Source organism: Erythrolamprus reginae, chromosome 4, assembly GCF_031021105.1.
Source record: "Erythrolamprus reginae isolate rEryReg1 chromosome 4, rEryReg1.hap1, whole genome shotgun sequence".
Classification (NCBI taxonomy): domain Eukaryota; kingdom Metazoa; phylum Chordata; class Lepidosauria; order Squamata; family Dipsadidae; genus Erythrolamprus; species Erythrolamprus reginae.
The window spans coordinates 49,047,628-49,071,789 of NC_091953.1; positions in this window are offsets into that span (position 1 = coordinate 49,047,628).

The window sequence follows — 24,162 nt, forward strand, 5'->3', positions numbered from 1 at the left end:
TTTTTTTTCTTTTCCAATCCTGTATCTTTCTGTTTATTTTCACAAGTCAATGTGCTAATCTAAGGAATCTTATGCAAGGCAAACTGATAAAGCCGTGGTTATGAAAAGCCTATAAAGGAAATTATTTGTATTGACTGACTATACAAATTATTAAAATAAATGTGGGCCAATGCAATGCTCTATTTGAGTTTGCAAACAGCATAACTTGAAAAGGGCCATAAATTAATGAAATAGCAGTTCCACAGAAGAATGTGCTCTTAGTGCAGTGATGGTGAACCTTTTTTTCCTCGGGTGCCGAAAGAGTGTGTGTGTGCACTATCGTACATGCCCGCACACCCATAATTCAATGCCTGGGAGGGCAAAAATAGCTCATCTCCCCCCCAGATGCCCTCTGGAAGCTGAAAATAGCCTATTTCCCAACTTCTGGTGGGCCCAGTAGGCTCATGTTTTGCCCTTCCTAGGCTCCAAACACTCCCTCCCAGAGCCTCTGTGTGAGCCCAAAATCATCTGGCCTGCACACACATGCATGTTGGAGCTGAGCTAGGGGAATGGCTCGCATGCCAGCAGATTTGGCTCTGTGTGCCACCTGTGGCACCCATGCCATAGGTTCGCCATCACTGTCTTAGTGTTTCCTGAGTAACATTTTCAAAGCTTGGCTAGAAAGCTATTTCTTATTATAGAAGACAGTTACTGATTATAATGACACTTTCACAAATATAATCCTGTACCTAAAACCTTTTTTCTCAACTTATGCTGTCGTATGATTTTGAATCCAGTGTTGACAACTACTAAGTTTCTGTTTTTGAATTCTCAGAAATAATTAAAAAAAGAAAAGAGAAATTAAAACCCCCAACATTAATTATTGTTATTATTGTTAATCATTTCCTTTATGCCCCCAGGTATATTAATCGATGAGTTCAAAACTGATATTATTTACCAGTTTATATTAATTCATAGAAAAAAAACCCTTAAATATTTGGAATCAGAATATCAATTTTTAGATTAATCTAAAATGTATATGGCATGTTAACAGTATAAATTTACATATTTATCTTTTGAATTTTGTCAGAATAAAAAGCTGAAGAAAAAAACTCAAGTCAAATTTCCTGTCATATAAAATCTATAAAACAGATTGAATAATCCTGTGAAATAAGTTATTGCACCGGAAGCGGAGTGAGAACACGGAGACAGAGCTGGATTTAACTTGGTTCACTTTATTAATTAAATATAACTTTAATTGAAATAAACAAACAAATAACTGGGACCTGCAGAGGTCAACTAAAGAACATACAGGGCGTAAATGATGTCATAAAACTTCCTGCACAATTCTGGGCATAGCTCCTTGCTGATCCAGGTGAAGGGCCACGCCCTCACCTGCATCCTAGCCATGCCACGCATGTGGGAGGTCTTGCCATCCAATCCCTGACAGGCAATTGGGAGGGATGAGATCCAGGGACATCCTTTCCCCAATCGTTCAGGCTGGTGCTGACACCATGAGCTCTTGGATAAAGTCTGTCCATCATCTCCAAAGATCCCAAAGGAGAACACGCAATTGCTAACCACTGCCCAATTTCTACCCCTAACCTGCCTACCCAGTGACCAAAGATAGCCAATTGACTAAATCAACTATACGCAAAGCACCCCCTAACCATCCATCCTGCACCGCAGTGTGGAATAGGTGAAAAAATAGTCACAGCTAAAATGCCGTGACCGCCAAAAATTCCTATTCAGCCCCCTAGGGTGACCCCAGAAGGCACACTGAAAGATAGGGAGGGAAGGCCAGTGTTCTCAGCTCAGCTGCCAGGATGAAAAGGAGGGCCTTAAGCCAGCACAGCCCCTTTTATAGGGCTGGCACGGCCCACCTCCGGCAGCATCATCAACCGGCGCCATCGCCGGCATGGGCCGAGATCTCATAAAATCTCACGAGATCTCAGCTCCCAAAATGGCAGCTATGCCGGGAGCCACATTCCCCCAGCCCTGGCATAAATCTCAGCCAGCTGGTATGTTGGCCGGCAGGCCATTAATATTCCATTAATGTTGAAAACTGATCTTTTCTATTTTGTAAAAAAAATAAATCATACAAAGACAGATAATGCATTAATCTCTAACATAAACCTGTATTGCATGGCAACAAAGAAAGATTGAGTTTCTATGTAATTTGATTAAGATACTACTGTTTTAAATGTTCATTTCATTGCATACAAGATGTTTTCATACCTCCTACATGTTTCAAAAAGATGTTTTCTTACTCCATTCTTTCTTGCTTGCAAGCATGGTTCATACTTTATTTATTTATTTTATTTTATTTGTCAGGTACATATTGGTAGAGTACAAAGAAATAACAATGTTTATATACATGATATTGGAACTAATAAGAGAGAAACACAATAAACTACATTTATCTTCGGAGAGGGGTGGCATACAAATCCAAATAATAAATAAATAAATAAATAAATAATAAATATGTCACATAACTTCAAGACGTCCCTTAAGACTGAAATAAATACTAAAGCAAACCTTCTAATTTTAAAATGAGGGTACTTCTTTTAATTACAAAAAGCTTCCTTCCATTCTTTTTCCCCCTTGACTCACACATTCCAGTTTGGGAATGAAGCATATCCTTGCATAGTATCCACAAACTGTTTCAACTCCTACCCTCAAAACGTCGCTACAGAGCACTGCACACCAAGACAACTAGACACAAGAACAGTTTTTTCCCGAACGCCATCACTCTACTAAACAAATAATTCCCTCAACACTGTCAGACTTTCTACTAAATCTGCACTTCTAGTCTACTAATTTTTCCTCATCATTCCTATCACCCATTTCCTCCCATGTTGACTGTATGATTGTAACTTGTTGCTTATATTCTAAGATTTTTATTAATATTGCTTCTTCATTGCTTATTTGACCCCTATGACAATCATTAAGTGTCGTACCACATGATTCTTAACAAATGTATATTTTATTTTATGTACGCTGAGAGCATATGCTCCAAGACAAATTCCTTGTGTGTCCAATCACACTTGGCCAATAAAATTCTATTCTATTCTATTCTTTCCTATCCTCCTTTTTTTGCCACATAGAATCAACTTTACCTTTACCTAAAACATAATTAATAATATATGTAAGTTTCTTTATGGCTGTAGGTCTGTCAAACTCACAACCCATGGGCTGGATGCATCACACACTGGCCAAGACAATGCCTGGTTTAGGAAGGGGGGGGAGTCCCAATACATCATGTGATGCTGTACTGACACTGCAGGTTTGGCAACCCTGCTCTAGAGTCTCAAATGTTTAATTCTTCTCCCTCTACGTTGGGTTGGCATTGCAATAAAACTTTGCCAACTAGCTATTCTGATTCTTGAAGTTGTTATTCTAATGTAATGTAGTTATATGCACTCAGCCTTTGTCTTGTCCATGGTGTACCAGTAGCTCAGGGGTTGCCACAAAGAAGAAAGAGTCAGCCTATTCTCCAAAGCTCCTGAGGGTAGAACAAGAAACAATGGGTGGAAACTAAATAAGGAGAGAAGTAAGTTAGAACTAAGGAGAAATTTCCTGACTGTCAGAACAGTTGATTGGTGGAACAACTTGTCTCCAGAAGTCGTGAATGCCCCAACACTGGAGGTTTTCAAGCAGATGTAGGATAACCATCATCTGAAGTAGTGTAGGGTTTCCTGCCTAAGCAGTGGGTTGGACTAGAAGACCTCCAAGGTCTGTTCCAACTCTGTTGTTGTTGTTGTTATAATTGTTGTTGTTGCTGTTGTTGTTGTTGTTATTATTATTATTATTATTATTATTATTATTATTATCATCATCCGAAATCCATTGCAGGTTTCATATAGGTGAGCTGTATTCGAGAATTCGTCTAACAAATGTTTTGCATGCTCTGATTAGCAGTGTAATATTGCCAGAGAAGAAGCCACATAAGATTAGTGCCTTTTTGACAATGTTGCTACTCTGGCACTTAAATCATTAGATATGAATATTCCAAGGTGAGGGTCGTCTACAAGGTCATGTCCGCTGAGTTTGTATTTTGTGTTGTGATTCTTTTTGCTGATGTGTACGACAGACATTATTAAAATGTCTTTTAGTTTAGTGTGTGATTCGTAGTTTCATTTATGCTTTTTTGGAACATTTTTGTACATAGACAACAAATTGTATACAGTGGTACCTCTACTTAAGAATGCCTCTACTTAAGAACATTTCTAGCTAAGAACCGGGTGTTCAAAACTTTTTTGCTTCTACTTAAGAACCATTTTCTACTTAAGAACCCGAGCCCGAAAAATTTCCCAGGAAATTTGAGAGTGGCATGAAGGCCCGGCCAGTTTCCTGCCATTCCCCCTTTAATCCCGGCCATCTGGGCTGTCAGAAGAGCCTTTTGTTGGCACTTAAAGAAGCTTTGGCAGTCCAGAGCAAATGAAGCATTTTCCTTTCTCTGGGCGTTTGGACAGGGAATAAACTTCTTCCAGCACCCAGAGAAAAGAAACATTCTCTTTGCTCTGGGCAGCCGAGGAGTCACCACAGTGAAGGAAAGGAGCCGGTTACAAGTGAGAGGAGAGGGAGCTCTTTAGTATGGGAAGGAAGAAGCAGCAGGTAGCAGCAGCAGCAGCCAGTGTATGGGAGGGCAGTGTATGGGAGGCAGCCTTGCACTAGGTGTATTGGAGGCACCTGCTCCTCCTCCCTGCTTCAGAGTCCCTCTTTTTTATTTAAGCCTTAAAGTTTTGGATTTTTTGGATTCCACTCACCTCATCTTCTTCCTTCGGCAGTGACACTCCTCCTCTTCCTCTTATTCTTCCTCCTCCTCTCACCCAAATTCCAAGCTTTTATTTCTTTCCTAATAATGCACGCATTATTTGCTTTTACATTGATTACTATGAGAAAAAATTGCTTCTACTTAAGAATGTTTCTACTTAAGAACCTGGACATGGAACTAATTAAGTTCTTAAGTAGAGGTACCACTGTACTTTTCTCTTTCTTACACATCTCATACTTCCATGCCATCAAGATGCTTCTATTACTTCAGGTCTGGATTTTTTATGTCTGGGGATTCTTTTCTTTGAATTAATTTAAATTCATGTTAATTAATATTGTTGTTAATATTAATTTCAATAATCTAAACTTTAACTTTTAGTTATGTTTGTTCTTGTGGCTTAAACAATGTTCAGTGTAAGCTTCCTAAAATCTATTAAATTAGATAGAATATGAATGATGTCATGACTGCATTAAAAATAATAATGAATACCAGTTTTGGAACCACTGCATATAAATTATTTCTTTCAGAATGTTATTTCGGTATCAAATGAGATAAAGGTACTTTTTATTTTCACTTCATTTTCTTCATAAGGATAATAAAATGAAGTACATCAGGTATGGAACTATTTATTAAGTAATATAACATATCCAGTAAGACTGTTGATCCATTCCCTCAGGCTATACAGCACACATTTATACAAAATCCAAAAGATATTACTACTGCAAAGGTGCATGTAAGATTAGATAAGATAAAATGTATGTATATTTAAATCTAGATTTTTAGCAGATGTATTGTTTCATTTGTTTGTCTCACCATGTAGTTGCAAAATTGCTATCAGCAGGGTTTTTCTGTCAATCTGAGAAAATTGCACAAGACTGCATATTTCCAGTTGAAGAAACTAGAAATAAAAGAAATCAAAGATCAAGATGTTCAAACAAAACCAGCTAGGTTTCAATAAATGAGTTTACTAAGTCAGAGAATTGGGATAACAGGTGAGGGTTTTGCAGTTTCATTCAGTGAGAAAGTTTAAAACACTATGTTTGCTTAGCTACCATGAGAGCCTAGAAAGGGAACAAGATGAAGTGATGATGATGATGATGATGATGATGAACAAAAAGCTGAAAAATAGTTTGCACAAAAAATACAACCCGGAGGAAAAAACAAAAATGGAAATCCTGGAAGAAATAAAACAACATGTAATAGAAATAGCAGAGAAAATTGACAGATATAAAGGATAAATAAAACAATATCATGAAAATGTCCAGTTCAGAAGAAACCAACACCTCTTCTATCGATCCTTGATGAAAACCAAGTCCAAAATAATGTTCACCCATGTAAATAAAAAGCTTTGAACTTTTAGAAAGAACTGTGGGAAAACCCAGTGGAATACAACTAAACTGCCTTCTGTGTCAAAGATATTCAACAACAACTTTTGAATCTTCCAGGGGGACTCACTTTTACCACTACTGTTCAATATCACATTAGGTTTCACTGATGATCAGGCAGGTCTTCCTATGACCAGAAATCCACCTATGGGTAACCAGGTTCATACAACCAGTCTTCAAGCTACAACTAGCAGCCATAATCCTATGACCAACAACAAGGTTACAGTCAGCCACAAGATCATTTGATCAATCAATTTATAACCAGCAGGGACAGCAAAGCTCATATGACCAGCAGTCAGGATACAGCCACAATCAGCCACCTCAGCAGAGCTATGGGCAGTAGCAACAAAGCTCATTCACCAATTCAAACCAAGTGCATGCTGGGTTAGGGTTAGGGTTATGCAGACTCCATTTCCTTTAGCATTTGGAGAAGACAAAAGCACAAAGAAAAATCCATCTTAATCTGTGCACCTGGTTATCCAAGGTCAAACCCAAATTCCACACACAGAGCATCAATAGTGAGATTTAAATTATTTGTATTTGTTGTATGCTTATTAATTGTTATGTTCAGCAGTAACTCAATATTGCCTATCTCATATTTGGTCCTCATTCAGAGGTGGTTTGCTGCAGGAATGCATAATTGTGTGCAGCTCCACACCTCTGGAATGCGAGTGCGGGATCGAGTGCAATTATGCTTTGCTGGAGAGATGGAGTAACGACACGGACACAAGAGCTGGATTTAAATTGGGTCATTTTTATTAACATAAATTTGCATAATTTATTCAATACTTTGCATAAATTAGGATAATCAACTATGGCCCGGAAATGGACCTGCAGGGTCAAACAACTACTTCCGGGGCGGAAATGACGTTATGCCAAAAAACATTCCTGGGCAACTCATGGGCGTATCTCGATGCAAGTCCAGGTGAGGGCCAGGCCGTCACCTGCGACCCTGCCATGCTGTGCATGAGGGGGGTCCCACCGGCTAACCGGAATCCGGTAATTAAAGGTGCAGGACCCAAAGACAGGTTCCCCCCAGCTGCTCAGGAGAAACTCCCTCCATGAGCTTGCGGAGAACCTGTCAATCATCCCCAAAGATGCCCAAGGGAGAACGCGCGGTTGCTAAACCACCCCAGTTTTCCGCCGCTAACCTGCCTACCCAAATGACCAAAGGTAAGCCAATTAACCTAATAAATGCAAGCACCCCCTAACCGCACATCCATCACCTCAGTGTGGAATGGGCAAAAAAACAGCTCCGCTAAGAGGCGGAACTGCAAAAAATTCCCATTCGGCCCCCTAAGGGCGGCCCCTAAGCACACTGCGAAATAGTGGAGGGCGGGCGGGTGTCTGCTCCTCTCTGCAGTCCGGGCGAAAAGGGAGAGCCCCGGGCCTGCTCGCCCTTATATAGGGCGAGCAGGCCCCGCCCGGACCAATCAGGAGCCTGGCCAATCAGGCCCTGATCTCCCGAGTGAAGTCTCGCATCGCGAGACTTCGCCCGGGATCCAAGATGGCGGCCGCCATGAGGGACCGTGTCTCCCGGTCCCTCCAGCAAAGCCTGCCTGCCGGGTAAGTCCGGCGCTGCCCTTTGGCACCTGTAGAGGCTGAAAAATTGCGCAAAGGGATGCACATATGGGTGCATTTCCAACCTTGCCAAAATGCCCCCATACACGCATCCCTGTGTGTGATTTTACTATCTTCACAGGTGTAGGAAGCATAATTGTGCTTGACCCTGCACTCATGTTCCAAAGCCGCGGAGATGCATTTATTTATTCATTCTTTCTTTCTTTCTTTCTTTCTTTCATTCATTCATTCAACTTCTATGCCACCCAGTCCGGAAGGAGTCAGGGTGGCTTACAACATAATATAATACAATACAAAAAGATACAAGCAACAAAAGAAGTTGAATATAATCTCTAAAAACTAACCCCAATAAAACTCATTTATATAAAAAACCAGTCAAATCTTATGCATGCACACCATTCATAAAATAAAATTTGGCAATGAAAGATGTACAATTCATGGCTCCCAGGCCTGCTGGCAAAGCTAGGTCTTTGTGGCCTTGCGGAATGCCAGTAGAGTGGGAGCAGTATGGACATCGGGGGTAGTTGGTTCCATAGAACCGGGGCAGCCACAGAGAAGGCCCTCCACCGTGGTCCCGCCAACCTACATTGTTTAGGTGTTCTGGCAGCATCCCACCACTGTCCTTATTGGATATATATTCATATTTTCCCCAGTTTCACCTTAGCCTGTTCTTTCATTCAAATCATTCAAATCTACAGTACACACATCTGTTTTATTGGAGAATAGATAGGTTTAGCTCCATGTCAAGTTGCACACAGACTTTTCTATTTTATGGTTGCACCAGTTCTTTCTTACAGTAAAATGATATTTCTTGCAGATTTTCCATAAACCATTTTTGCCAGTTTGTCATGCCGTTGCCTGTAGTCAGACTATGCAATCTTCTTACAGCAGCTTACCAGGTAGTCCACTGTGTCTTCAGTTTCTTTGCATAGGTGGCACTAATTGTCTGTTGCTGTGTTCTCAATTCTGGCTTTGTATACATTTGTCCTTAAGACTTGGTTTTGTGCAGCTAGAATTAATTTCCCAGTCTCATTCTTTAACTTTCCTGTTCTTAGCCATTGCCAGGTCTTGTTATTACCTGCTTTACCTGTGATATGTTTAAATGTATTGGTCATGTAGTCCTATGCCTCTATTCTATTCTTTATTTGGTCTTTTTTGTAGACCAGCTTGGTTTCTTCAGTTGTCAAATGCCTTCCTGACATACTAACTTCAGTGCATCTTCTTTATTATCCTTCACATATTCTTCCAAAGCCCCCTTTTCCCTTCTTCAACCACCTGATATACTTTGCAATATTCCACACCTACCTATTTGCCTAGGTAGGTAGGATCTGTCATTGTCACTATGAGGATGAAGGGAATTGTCATTATTTTTCTTTTCTTCCTATCCATTGCTTTTAATTCTCCTTGAGTTCAGTTCACTATTCCAGCTGTATATCTAATGACTGGTATTAGCCAGGTTTTGATTGCCTTGATGGTATTACCTCCATTTACATCTAATCTGCTTCTTGATTTCAGTGTGCTTGAAGGTTTTAGCTTGAAGGATACCCATGTATTTGTAGTAATCATTTTCAACCAGACTCATGTATGTAGTAATCATTTTCAACCAGATGTTATCTTCAGGAGGCATCTTGATTTCTTCAGTTTTTATTATTTTTCCTTGTTTGATAGTGAGTGTGGCACATTTGTCCAACCCAAACTCCATTGTAATATCGTGACTACATACAGTGTTGAGCAGTGATTCTATTTCAGATAGTTTTTTCCCCATACAGCTTTAAATCATCCATGTAAAGGAGGTGGGATAGTCTGGCATATGGTTTTGATGTTTTATAGCCATGGCCTAAGTCAGTGTTTTTCAACCAGTGTGCCACGGCACACTAGTGTGCCATGAGACATGGTCAGGTGTGCCGCGAAGCTCAGAGAGAGAAAGAAAACAAGAGAGAAAGAAAGAAAGAGAGGGAGAAAGAGAGAGAGAAAGAAAGAGAGAGAGAGAAAGAAAGAAAGAGCAAGAGAGAGAGAGAGAGCAATCAAGCAAGAGAGAGAGAAAGAAAACAAGAGAGAGAAAGAAAGAGAGAGAGAGAGAAACTAAGAAAGAGAGAGAGAAAGAAAGCAAGAAAGAGAAAAAGAGAGAACGAGAGAGAGAGAGAAAGCAAGAGAGAGAGCAAGAGAGAGAAAGAAAGAGAGAGAGAGAAAGAGAAAGAGGGAGGGAGGGTGGGAGAGAGAAAGAGCAAAAAAGAGGAAGGAAGGAAGAGAGAAAGAAAGGGATGGAGATAGAGAAAAAAGAGAAAGGGAGAGAAAGAGGGAAGGAGAGAGAAATAGAGCGAAAGGGAGGAAGAGAGAGAGAGAAAAAAAATTTTGTCCAAACTTTTTTTAGTCCCCCCTCCTCAATGTGCCCCATGGTTTTGTAAATGTAAAAAATGTGCCGCGGCTCAAAAAAGGTTGAAAATCACTGGCCTAAGTTATTCAGTATTGTTGTCAGAGGGAAAAGTGCAATGATAAATAATAGTGGTGATAGTGAATCTCCTTGAAATATTTCTCTCTTGATATTAACTTCTCCCAGTCTCTCATTATTGACCTGCAGCTGTGTCTTCCAGTGTTCCATCAATCTTTGCACAAAGCTTCTGATGCTTCCACTGACTCCTGTTATTTCTAGGCACTTGATTATCCAGTCATGTGACAGAGAGTCAAATGCCTTTTTATAGTCAATCCATGCTACATTCAAGTTGGTCTTTTGGGGCGGTTTCCTTTCTTTCCTTTCAGGTGGAAAGAGATTGTTTTTTACTTGAAGTTGCTGGGCTGCATCAGTTACCACACTGGTTAACAATTTGAAAATTGATTACAATTATAATGTGTATGTCAAGGTTGGAAGTTAGAAGACAAGGATTATATATATTTAATTGTATTATCATTGCTAGCATTGTGTAAAAAGTATATTGATCCATTCAATGCATTATCCCCAAAGTATGGATACATGTTAAAGGAAAATTACAAATTAAACGTATACATTTTAAAAAAATGATTTAAAGTTGTTGGTAAGCAGGTAATTGTCCTGTAGTTGCCTGGTGCTTCCCCTTTTGCTGGATATTTCATTGTCAGTTAGGTATTGCCAGATGTTAGCCAGTCTTCAATTTCATTTCCTTGTAGTGTGTTATTAAACTGCTTGGCAATGAGTGAGTATAAACCAGTTAGATGTTTAAGAAATAAATAGAAGAAGAATAGATTGGCTTTTGCAATTTTCTCTCTAAAAATGATGTGTTATATATTTCTATGAAATGCAGATTTGTCATGGCACTTGAAGAAAAAGGCAGAATATTAAAGCAACACATTGTCACATTCTAGTTGAAAAGAGTAAATGAAATTAATAAGATCAAAGCAAGGTAATACTACAACAAGAAGTGACAGATGATGCAACTCCATAAAGAAGACAATGAAGAAATGTACGAAGTCTAGTAGACAAGAGAGATAACCAGAAGAAAGAAAAAGAATTCAGCCTTCAATGTATAAGAGAACATGAGTAGACAGAAAATCCCTAAAGAGCAGAAGATATCCAACTGCATTCTGCATTAAGACAAAAGAAAAGACTTGGTAGTTCATGACTCATTCCTACTGAGAACAAAAATTATGTGTGCTGACCTGACCCAGCAGGGTGGGAATTGTCTGTCTCTAAGAAGCATGGATAAATGATTGCCAGAACTATTTTCAAGATTCATCAAGTCTACCGCAAAAATCTTTCCTGATAATCCATGTGGACACAAATAATACTACAAAGAAAATTGCAACTGTATTACCACATAAATTAATGAACAAACCTCAAAACCTTGGGGATTTACAGTACACTTTTCCAATCTATAGAACAGAACTGGAAAGAAAAGAATACTGTCACCAAACTATACTTTATAATGCCTTGATAAAACCACATTTAGAACATTGCATCCAGTTTTAGTTAATATTACATAAAACATGTGGAGACTCTAGAAGGTTTCAGAAAAGAGCAACACAGAGGATTATGGGACGAGGCTAAAACATGTTGTGATTCAGCCTGAGGCTGCTCAGGGACCAGCTGTGTCTCTGCTGGCTCCATGCCCGGAGGAGGAGGACAGCGAAGAGGAGGGGGCTGAACAGTCAGACGGGGAAGAGGAAAATCAGGAATGGGATGAAGGAGAACAGCATGAGAGCCCCGGGGGGGGGGGCTCTCCCCAGCCAGTAGCTTGGAGTCATTAGGTGATGACGCACAAGCCGTCACTGACATGCGACAGAGACGGTCAGATCAAAGAAAGGAGCAATTAAAGAAGTATTATCAACACTGAATTAGGAACAGCTGGGTTTGGGTGTGGTCCTCCTTAGCAGGGTTTAAAAGGCAGGCAAGCCCTTGAAGCCATGTGGAGTGTTATCAGTTTGGAGTTGCGTTATCCTGTCTTGTTTCTCGGTGTCTCTGTTCCTGGCTTGTGGCCCAGCAGCTTTGGAAGACCTGTGGGAGGTGTAGGTCTGCTATCTACAGCCTTGGCTTGGCAGCAAGAATCCTGTATTGCTGCATGGACTTTTGCCTTTGTGGATATATCTGAAGATACAGCATTTTCCTGTTTGTAAGGACATTTTCTGTTACCTGTGTTTTTCTTGAATTTTATAAAACTGCCTTTGCCTTTTACCAGTGTGTCTGGCTTCTCTTCTTGGATTGGTATTGGCTTCTGGAGTGACCCAGACAGAACAAAACATATGAAGAAGAGTTTCAAGGATTGTTTAGTCTAGTTTAATGAAAAGAAGGATTAGGGTAACACGATAGCATTATTGTAATAACTAAAGAGACTGCCTTAAAGAAGGAGGAGACAACTTATTATCCATAGCATCTAAATGTTGAACAAAAAGTTATAGATGAAATTTAATCAAGAAGAGATACAATGTAGAAATAAGGGTGGGGGGAATCAGACAGTTAAAACAATTAATCAGGGCCTTCAGAAAGTGTGGGTGCTCCCTCACTGAAGGTTTTTAAAGAAATAGAATAGAATAGAATAGAATATAAGTTTGAAGAGCTTGATGGTCTTCTAGTCCAGCCCCCTGCTCTAGCAGAGACTTTATGCCATTTTTTACAAATGGTTGTCCAGTCCCTTCTTATTAGCCTCCTGTGTTAAACTACCCACAATTTTAGAGAGTAGATTGTTCTACTGACTGATTGTTCTTATTGTCAAGGAATTTCTCTTAGTTCTCGTTTGCTTCTTTCTTTGTTCAGTTTCCATCTATTACTTCTTGTCATGGCTTCTGGTGCTTTGAAAAATAGATTGAACCCCTCTTCTTTGTGACAGCGCCTCAAATATTGGAACACTGCTATCATGTAATTCCTAGTTTTTCTATTCATTAGACTAGGCATACCCAATTACTGCAACCATTCTTCATATGTTTTAGCATCTTTGTTGCTCTTCTTTCAGATTGTTTTAGTTTTGACGATTCCAATTATTTTTGTAACTCTTCTCTGCACTCTCTCCAGAGTCTCAACATCTTTTTTATATTGTGATGAGCAAAATTGGATTCAGTATTTCAAGTGCGCTCTTAGCAAGACATTGGCAAGATTGAACTATCATTTGTCCGAGGTAGAGGATCTCTTCCTTGAATAGAGTATTAGAGTAGACCAATTACCCTGTAATTACGGGCAATTCGGACATGCTGGCAGAACAAGAACTATGCAAGAATGACCTTCTTGTCCCTGATAATCATGATGGGATGGTCATTGACTTCAAGCCAGATATCCTAGAATGTGAAGTCAAATGGGCCTTAGGAAATCTAAACAACAACAAAGCTAGTGGGGTAACAGTATCTCAGCTGAACTATTCAAAATCTTAAAAGACGATACAGTAAAAGTGCTACACTCAATTTGCCAGAAAATTGGGGAAAACTCAACAGTGGCCACAGGATTGGAAAAAGGTCAGTTTACATTCCAATTCCAAAAAAAAAAGGAAATACCAACAAATGTTCAAACTATCACACCATTGCACTCATTTCACATGCTAGTAAAGTTGTGCTTAAAAACTTATAAGCTAGGCTCCAGCAGTATGTAGATTGAGAACTACTAGAAGTATAGGTAGAATTCAGAGACAGAGGAACTAGAGATCAAATTTCCAATATACGCTGAATAGCATTAGCAATAGCATTTAGACTTAGATGCCACTTCATAATGTTTTGCATATCTCTCTAAGTGGTTTACAGGTAGTAAGCATATTGCCCCAACAATCTGAGTCCTCATTTTACCAACCTTGGAACGATGGAAGGCTGAATCAACCTTGAGCCTACTGAGATTTGATCTACCAAACTGCTAGCAACCGGTGGTCAGCAGAAATAGTTTGTAGTACTGTAATCTAACCACTTCACCACCGAGGATCATAGAGAACGCTAGGCAGTTCCAGAAAAACATCTACTTCTGCTTCATTGGCTATGCTAAAGCCTTTGACTATGTGAATCACAACAAATTGTGGCACATTTTTAAAGAGATGGGAGCACCAGGCCATCTTATTTGTTTCTTGGGAACCTTATATGTGGCTCAAGAAGCAACAGTGGGAACTGGACATGGAACACTGATTGGTTCAGAATTGGGAAAGTGATTCCTTAAATAAGGTAAGGCAATATAAAATAAAACTTGTGAATCCCTTTAAGTATGTCACAGGAAAGCAGTTGTACTCCTTTTATAGCCATTTAATAATTTCTTTAACTTAGAAAAAGAAACATTCTAACTGAAATATATATGTCTACATCTCTATGTCCATCTTCTAGCAATAAGTGTTGTCTGACAGCAAAATCAATTCAGAGAGTTGGTTGGCCCATTTTCACTGGATTTATTCAAGTCAAGGTCAGATAGCTATCTATCAAAGATATATTATTTTGACATCAAGTATAAGGTTGGACTTAACAGTTGAAATGACTTTTTCCAAACCATGTCTTTACGTTTATCATCAAATAGTCAAGATTCTTTTTTGTTTTCTGTATCAGAATTTGTTTGTCAATGCACTTGCTTTCTAAACAGTGTTTAATTTTGATAATGTTTTAGAATATCAGATGAGATAATTATAGCTAGAAAATGTAGCAAGAGCAGATGGCAGATTGAATGGATATGAAAAAAAAGCAACCTGACAAAATTATGGGAAGTCATGTCATTTGTAAAATAACTACAAAAGTTTAGGATCCATACAATAAATTAGAACATTTAGTTCTTAAATGGCATCATTAAAGTGACTAGTCTATTTCTAGGAATATAACAGAATAGCTATATATTGTCAAAGGCAAGGTTTGTATAAATAATAAATGGCATTGTAAGATCATCCCTTTATCAATGGTGGAAACCTTGCTACTAGGTGCATATGTTCTACAAGCCATATGATCAACAGAGTATGCATGCCTGGAAAAGATTACATAAAATATAAAATTACATAAAATATAAAATATTCACAGTTTATTCATATCATAGAACAGAGGGGAAGATTTCATTCCAAAAACTAACTGAAGTAGTGAATTTTGTTAAGATATTCGTGAATTGGGAAAGTTGGGAAATGTTACCAAGGTCAGCCAATGAATAGGCATAGCAATTAAGTCAGTCAATGGGAGCTTAAACATTTCTGATTGTGTGTAGAGAATTGAAATTGAAACTTAAGATGTGTTCTCTCTCTCTCTCTCTCTCTCTCTCTCTCTCTCTCTCTCTCTCTCTCTCTCAACTCTGAACTAGAAGCTACTTGAGTTTTACTTGTAACTGTTGCTATATTGAAGAACTCTACTTGTAGTATTGGAGAGAGAGGGGGGTATAATGAATCCAGATGAATCAGTTATCTGTGTGTGCTTCTGGTTTTAATTTTTGCTAAGTTTTAATCTTTGCTAAATTTAACAAAGTGAAAAGGTGAATAAGCAGATAAAAATACAACCCAACTTTCAGCTTGTCTATTTTGTTTGGTGAGGCGAAGAAATGTATAGATCTTCTGCACAAATTGCTCTGTTGTTTGGTTAAACAGTTGTTTAAACTAAGTTTAGTTAGAACACAGCCAGAGTTGTTGTTTTTATATAAATGTGTATGTTTGCAATTTCTAATGGATTCATTGCAGTTTACAATTTAATTCCTACAGTAATAAAACCTACATCGTACAAACACTCTAACAATGTAATACCCAAATGTATTTTGGAAAGCAGACAGAAAACTGTATTTTGAAAGTGTCACAGGGTTTATATTATGAGATATGAGATATTTTATATCCCTACAGAAGTTAATTGTATATGATTGAAATTCCATGAGGAAAAGATGTTTTACTTCCTTCAGATCTAAACTCTATTATTGTCCACTGCACAAGTCACATCATTTTCTTTATAAATCATCAATGCAAAATACAATCCTATGTATCAAGAAGCGATCACCAAATGCTTGCTTTTTGACAGTTGTTACACATTTATTTTTCCTTCATTGTTCGCAATACTTTGAAGCTGGAAATGCAATTTCTTTGGTATTGATTTTGTCTTTTTCATTTAGTAAGTTGAGAAGTGAAATGGATATCTATGCATCTTAGTTCCCAATAGTAATCTGAGAATATATATATTATAAATAGATACATACAAAAATATGCAGTTATGGATTTAGAGGAAGAAATATAAGCAAAATGAATGGAATGTATTAATGGGATATAAATTGATATAAACCTGATTAATTGATTAGTTTAAAATTGGTAAATATTTATACATTATTAGAAGATTGATTATAAACAAAATAAATTTTATAATGTATAAACTTGTAATGTAATTTGAATGATTATTAATTGGATTTGGATCTAATGTAATGTGTCTGGAGGCTATCAGGGTCTGGATGGGTGCCAACAGGCTCAAGCTCAAGCCAGATAAGATGGAGTGGCTGTGGGTACTGCCTCCCAAGGACACGCCCATCTTTCCATCCATTACTCTGAGGGGGATTTACTGGCCCCTCAGAGAGCATCTGCAACTTGGGCATCCTCAATCCACAGCTGACTTTAGAACACCATCTTTAAGCTGTGGCAAGGGGGGTTGTTTGCCCAGGTCCATCTAATGCACCAGTTGTGGCCCGATTTGGTCTTTGCTCATGGTCACTCATGCCCTTATCACCTCAAGGTTCAACTACTGCAATGCTCTCTACATGGGGCTACCTTTGAAGAGTGTTTGGAAACTTCATATCATCCAAAATACAGCAGTGTGAATGGTTATAAGCCTTCCAAGGCATACCCATATTTCACAATCACTCTGCGGACTGCATTGGCTGCCAATTAGTTTACGGACACAATTCAAAGTGTTGGTTATGACTTACAAAATCCTACTTGGCATTGGACCAGATTACCTCCAAGACTGCCATCTGCTGCACGAATCCCAGCACCTTGATTGCATCAGCGGAATCCCGCCCGGCCGCTCTGTTTAGGGTGACCCGCTCCCTTCTTAATCAGGGGGGAGTTGGGGAGCCCTTGCAGAGTAGTGCCGAGGACTTTAACACGTTTTTCGCTGATAAAGTCGCTCGGATTCGGGCCGACCTCGACTCCAATTGTAAAACAGAGTCGACTGACAACGAGTCAGTCGAGGTGACTGGGGCACGTACTTGTCCACCTGTCTGGGAAGAGTTTGATCTGGTGACACCTGATGAAGTGGACAAGGCCATTGGAGCTGTGAGTTCCGCCACCTGTTTACTGGATCCGTGTCCCTCCTGGTTGGTTTCGGCCAGCAGGGAGGTGACACGGAGCTGGGCCCAGGAGATTACCAACGCTTCCTTGGGGAGGGGAGTTTTTCCATCACTCTATACAGAAGTGCTTGTGCGCCCCCTCCTCAAGAAGCCCTCCCTGGACCCAGCCGTACTTAACAACTATCGTCCAGTCTCCAACCTTCCCTTTATGGGGAAGGTTGTCGAGAAGGTGGTGGCACTCCAGCTCCAGCGGTCCTTGGAAGAAGCCGATTATCTAGGTCCCCAGCAGTCAGGTTTCAGGGCCGGTTACAGCACGGAAACCGCTTTGGTCGCGTTGATGGATGATCTCTGGCGGGCCCGGGACAAGGGTTTATCCTCTGTCCTGGTGCTCCTTGACCTCTCAGCGGCTTTCGATACCATCGACCATGGTATCCTTCTGCACCGGCTGGAGGGGTTGGGAGTGGGAGGCACTGTCCTTCAGTGGTTCTCCTCCTACCTCTCTGGCCGGTCGCAGTCGGTGTTAGTGGGGGGCCAGAGGTCGACTCCTAGGTTTCTCCCTTGTGGGGTGCCTCAGGGGTCGGTCCTCTCCCCCCTGCTATTCAACATCTACATGAAACCGCTGGGCGAGATCATCCAAGGACATGGGGTGAGGTATCATCAATATGCGGATGATACCTAGCTTTACATCTCCACCCCATGCCCAGTCAACGAAGCGGTGGAAGTGATGTGCCGGTGCCTGGAGGCTGTTGGGGCCTGGATGGGTGTCAACAGACTCAAGCTCAACCCAGATAAGACGGAGTGGCTGTGGGTTCTGCCTCCCAAGGACAATCCCATCTGTCCGTCCATCACCCTGGGGGGGAATTATTGACCCCCTCAGAGAGGGTCCGCAACTTGGGCGTCCTCCTCGATCCACAGCTCACATTAGAACAACATCTTTCAGCTGTGGCGAGGGGGGCGTTTGCCCAGGTTCGCCTGGTGCACCAGTTGCGGCCCTATCTGGACCGGGACTCATTGCTCACAGTCACTCATGCCCTCATCACCTCGAGGTTCGACTACTGTAATGCTCTCTACATGGGTCTACCTTTGAAAAGTGTTCGGAAACTTCAGATCGTGCAAAATGCAGCTGCGAGAGCAGTCATGGGCCTACCTAGATATGCCCATGTTTCACCATCACTCCGCAGTCTGCATTGGTTGCCGATCAATTTCCGGTCACAATTCAAAGTGTTGGTTATGACCTTTAAAGCCCTTCATGGCATCGGACCAGAATATCTCCGAGACCGCCTCCTGCCGCACGAATCCCAGCGACCGATTAGGTCCCACAGAGTGGGCCTTCTCCGGGTCCCGTCAACTAAACAATGTCGGTTGGTGGGCCCCAGGGGAAGAGCCTTCTCTGTGGCGGCCCCGGCCCTCTGGAACCAACTCCCCCCGGAGATTAGAACTGCCCCTACTCTTCCTGCCTTCCGTAAACTCCTTAAAACCCACCTTTGCCGTCAGGCATGGGGGAACTGAAACATCTCCCCCTGGGCACGTTTAATTTATGCATGGTATGTCTGTGTGTGTGACTGTTAGCATATGGGTTTTTTTAAATATTTAAATATTTTAAATTTGTCTGATTGCTTATGATTTGTTTTTACATGTTGTGAGCCGCCCCGAGTCTTCGGAGAGGGGCGGCATACAAATCTAAGTAATAAATAAATAAATAAAATCTGGTCAGATCCCACAGAGTTGGCCTCCTCAGGGTCCCATCAACCAGACAAAGTCAGTTGGCGGGACCTAGGGGAAGACTCTTCTCTGTGGGGGTCCTGGGCCTCTGGCATTAGCTCCTCCCAGAGATTCAAACTGCCCCCACCCTCCTTGCCTTCTGAAAAAGTTTAAAGACTCATCTATGTCAACAGGCCTGGGGTCATTAGATCTCCCCCCAACCAATGAGTGTTTCATGGAGTGAATGGTAAAGAATGTTTTTAATTACATTAGAACTTTTAGTATTTTTAATTATATTAATTGGATCTTGTTATGTTTTCTTTGATATGTTGTAAGCTTCCCCGAGTCTCCGGAGATGGGCAGCATACAAATCCAATTAATCATAAATAATTTAGATTTAGTGAATATGTATGGGGGAGTTTAGAAAAAGATAATAGTAGTTTAAATAATATGGATGATTGGGATCCGATTATCATATAATAATCTCTTTTTGCTTTTTTCCTTAGTATTATTATAGGTATTACAAATTTATTTATTTATTTAATTTATTCTATTTTTATGCTGCCCTTCTCCTTAGACTCAGGGCGGCTTACAACATATTGGCAATAGCACTTTTTAACAGAGCCAGCATATTGCCCCCACAATCCCGGTTCTCATTTTACCCACCTTAGAAGGATGGAAGGCTGAGTCAACCTTGAGCCGGTAATGAGATTTGAACCGCTGACCTACAGATCTACAGTCAGCTTCAGTACAGTACAGCATTCTACCTGTATATTTATATAAGCAAATATAACTATTAATAAAAATTTAAAATTGTTAAATATTTACATGAATTAAAAGGAAGAAATATAAGCAAAATGAATGGAATGTGTTATGGGATATAAATTGATATAATTGACTAAGTTTAAAATTGGTAAATATTTACATGTTATTAGAAGAAAGATTGACAACAAGAAAGGGAAATGTTATAATGTGTATAAATATATGTAATTTGAATGATTATTAATTAGATTTAGAATTAGTGAATATATACTGTACCACTAGGAGGAAGCTAAATTTAGATGAAAATGAAGGAAATGAATTTTGAAATTTGTCTTCCCTGTTAGATAGGTTACCAATTAGAAATTATTTACAAAGAATTTATAATTTGATGTTGAATATTAAATATAAGTAAATGTGAACTTCTTAGGGTATAAGGGTTTTTAGTTTTTAGGAAAGTAAATAATTATGCCCCGGCCCTCTGGAACCAACTCCCCCCAGAGATTAGAATTGCCCCCACCCTCCTTGCCTTTCGCAAGCTACTTAAAACCCACTTCTGCCATCAGGCATGGGGGAATTGAGATCCTCTTTCCCTCTAGGCCTTTACAATTCTATGCATGGTATGTATGTATGTATGTTTGGTTTTTATATTAATGGGTTTTTAATCGTTTTTAATATTAGATTACTATTGTACACTGTTTTATTGTCGCTGTTAGCCGCTCCGAGTCTCTGGAGAGGGGCGGTATACAAATCCAACAAATAAATAAATAAATAAATAAATGAATGAATGAATGAATGAATGAATGAATGAATAAATAAATATCCCAAGTCATACAATACAAGCCATACAGTAGTTGTAGCACAGTGGAATTTGCTGTTTGCTCTGTCCAGTGATCCATCAAACTTTTAATACTTTTGTTTTGTCACGACCATAAATCATGGTGAAAGAAGAATGAAAGTGGGACTTGACTCCTGTCTTATTGCTTTATTTGCATCTTGCCATTATCCCTCTGATTCTGATTGGAAACATGGAAGGATAGTATACACTTAATAGTATACAATATTCGAATTGGGAGAAAGTACTGCTATGAATACGATGAGAGAGGATCAAGGCTTTAAGAAAAATGTCCTTAACTCTATTTCCTCTGTACAGTTTGACATAATGAGAAATACGGATATAAATGGGGAAGATTGCTGAAGTCCTTCCCTTAAGCACACACATATATATATAAATGTAATGTCAGACATAATAAATTCCTCTTTTAAAGGTACATTATTTTCTTTGTCCTTGTCACTAGTCCTAGTGAAAGTAGTTTGGAAAGTAAACCTATCCAAAGCAAGTTTTTGGATATTCAGAATAATTACAAAATTCACCATCAGGAAAAATGTTTTCAACTTCAACCATTCCAGAGCAATAATTTGCACTTTACACTTAAAAACAAAATAAAACTTCCATAAATCATTACTGTATTGAATGCAAACAAGATTAGCATTTCTATTTAATGCATATTCATCTGGAGAACAGAGTTTCTAAGAGTAGCTGGTTGATCATAAGTTGAAGATGTCAAGATGATATAGGATTTTATCAGAGGCAATTTTATTATTCATGCATATCTTATTGAATATTATTTCTTAGTAACAAATCCAAATGTTTTGGCAAATAATATAAAACAATACAGGAATAACTTGTGAAGAATTTAAAAAGGGTCACATAAAATCAATTTAGCCCTAAAATAATAATTTTAAAAAAGATTTAAAAAAAAGAAATCCAGGATTGCCATGCCTCAACTCTCTTTGGTAAAAAAGGGGAGGGAAATTCTGAGATTTCAAGATTCTATTATCATATCCTGCAACAATAAAGCAGAGTTCCATTATTTTTTATGAAGCCTATTTTCTGATTTGGCCTATAGCAAAGGGATGATAGGAAAAAACACATATACATTGCCACACATGTTATAGTATTCATTTTGTTCACCAATTCAATCTGTGATCTCTCTGTCCTTATCATTCTATTTTCCATGTTTGCATTTTTGTTTGTTTGATTTGATTTATATAGCCAATCATCTTGCAGATGTAATTCTGGATAGCTCACTATACATTAAAGCAATAAAAAAGAATATGAACAAAATATGACCCAACTGATCTGAATGAAAGTAGTGGGAAAAAAGGCTGTGATAATTTTAGGACTATCTAAAACAATCTGATAAAACCTATGCAATAAGTGATATATGATTATATGGATATATGGTTCCCTAGTAAGGAGTGCATAGATTTCACTAACATTTTATCTTCCTACGCTTTATCTTATCATTTTCAATTGTCATATTCCTATGCATATGCAGTATATTGAATAATACTGTGATTACATTCACATATAAAGTTGTTGTTTTGCTAGAATTGAACATTCCCATTTGGTGTGACCATCAAAAGTGGGCTTGTTAAAGTCTCTTATCCATCTTGCTGCAATATAACAATAATAATAATAATAATAATAATAATAATAATAATAGTAGTAGTAATAGTAATATCATCATAATCACCACCATCATCATCATCATTATTATTATTATTATTATTATTATTATTATTATTATTATTATTATTTGTATGCCGCTCCTCTCTGAAGACTTCAATAAAGTTGATTAATCTTAATATGCTTTCAATCTCTGATGACTGACTAGACTGAAAAGGATCTATATAATATAAATAATAAATAAATATTTATTCTGTAGTTTATTACCTAACCTTCTTCACAGGAATGCTGAAGATGAAGTAGAAGTTGTCAAACATAATTGAGTCCAGAGATGGCTTCTTCAAGAGACAATGCAGAACCAATTTCTTCAAAATAAATATTTATAACTTTGATATTATGTCTAGCTCCAAAAGAAACAAGAAGTGGTATAAATCCAATATATTTCAGGCTTAAGTGGCATAGGAATCTATTCATTTCTTTGGATTCTATAAGCTTGAAAGAATCCCAAATCAGAAGATGGCAGTTTGCTCACATGTGTTTCCTACCTAGTATCCAGTATAACACAGATACAGAAACTGCACAGAATAACACGGATACAGTAACTGCACAGAAACTCTTTCCATATAAGAGTCTGAACACATCTGCCAGGTGGAGATGTGCAGATGCAATAAATGCAGATAATTGCTACTTCTAATTTTCTGACACTGTTGTTCATCTTTTTAGACAACTTTGCATTTTTCTTAATTTTAATTTTCTTTAATTTTATACTGTTATTTTCTGAATATTTCTCTAATTTACTAAGAACATTTGTAAGTATTCTCATTCTCTGCTGCTTAATTAAGAAGCAAAATGCTAACAGGTAACAAAGAAAAGAATTAGTCAATTCTTACTTTGGAATTTTTCTTTTTCAGTTAAACTTAAGAGCATGTTTATTTAGAAATTATATTGAACAAGATGAAGAGATATGATTGAAGCTCGAGAGTGACAGAAACCTGAAAAATAAATGTCTTTATTTTGAAAGTGTTTTAATCCCCAGGATCTACAGTAGTTAGCTTACATCTGGAGTCCTACATCATGTAGGTGAATTCTAATGTTCACTTTTTATCTGATAAAAAGTGAACATTAAAAGACATGATGCGTATCAGTTACGTAAACCTGGAAACATTCTAGAAACAAAAATATAAACAAAAATCAGTAAGAACTTGAAAAGATCATTGAAATTAGCAATACATTGTAAGAATTTATAAAGCAAAAATTCTTGTTGATCTAATTTTATATTTTTAAATTCTGTAATGAATTGGGAAAATACTTAATCAATTTGATGATATGTTGAGAAATTTTACCTAAAAGATAAAAGCTATAGTAAGTGGTATACTATTCAACATTTTAATTGCTTGAATGAACAAATGGGAGGTATTTTATCAAACTGCAAATAATACAAAATAATGGCACATAAAGGAGATGGAAAAGGGCTTGGTACATGGTGGAATGAATAAAGTTGCCTGGAACTTCAAAGAAGATAGTAAGGATACATAAGTCTGCATAAGCTTAATATTTATTTTTGCACTTTTTTATTTTTAGAACTTCACTAAGCTTTTTTCTGAAACACAAATTGTGTAATTTATGCAATTTTAAACAAGTTTAAACAATACACTTTAAAGTGTCATAGATTATTAGAGACCAGGTATTTCAATTAAATCAATAACATAATTTCAGTCTTACTTGTTAGTTGTGAATACCATATATGATAGCATAAAGGAAAAATAGAATTCATTCTTGTAATATAATCACTCTAAGATATCTGAAGATCAGTAGGAATATAGGCAATAGTGTGGAGAGAAACCTGACATAGGCA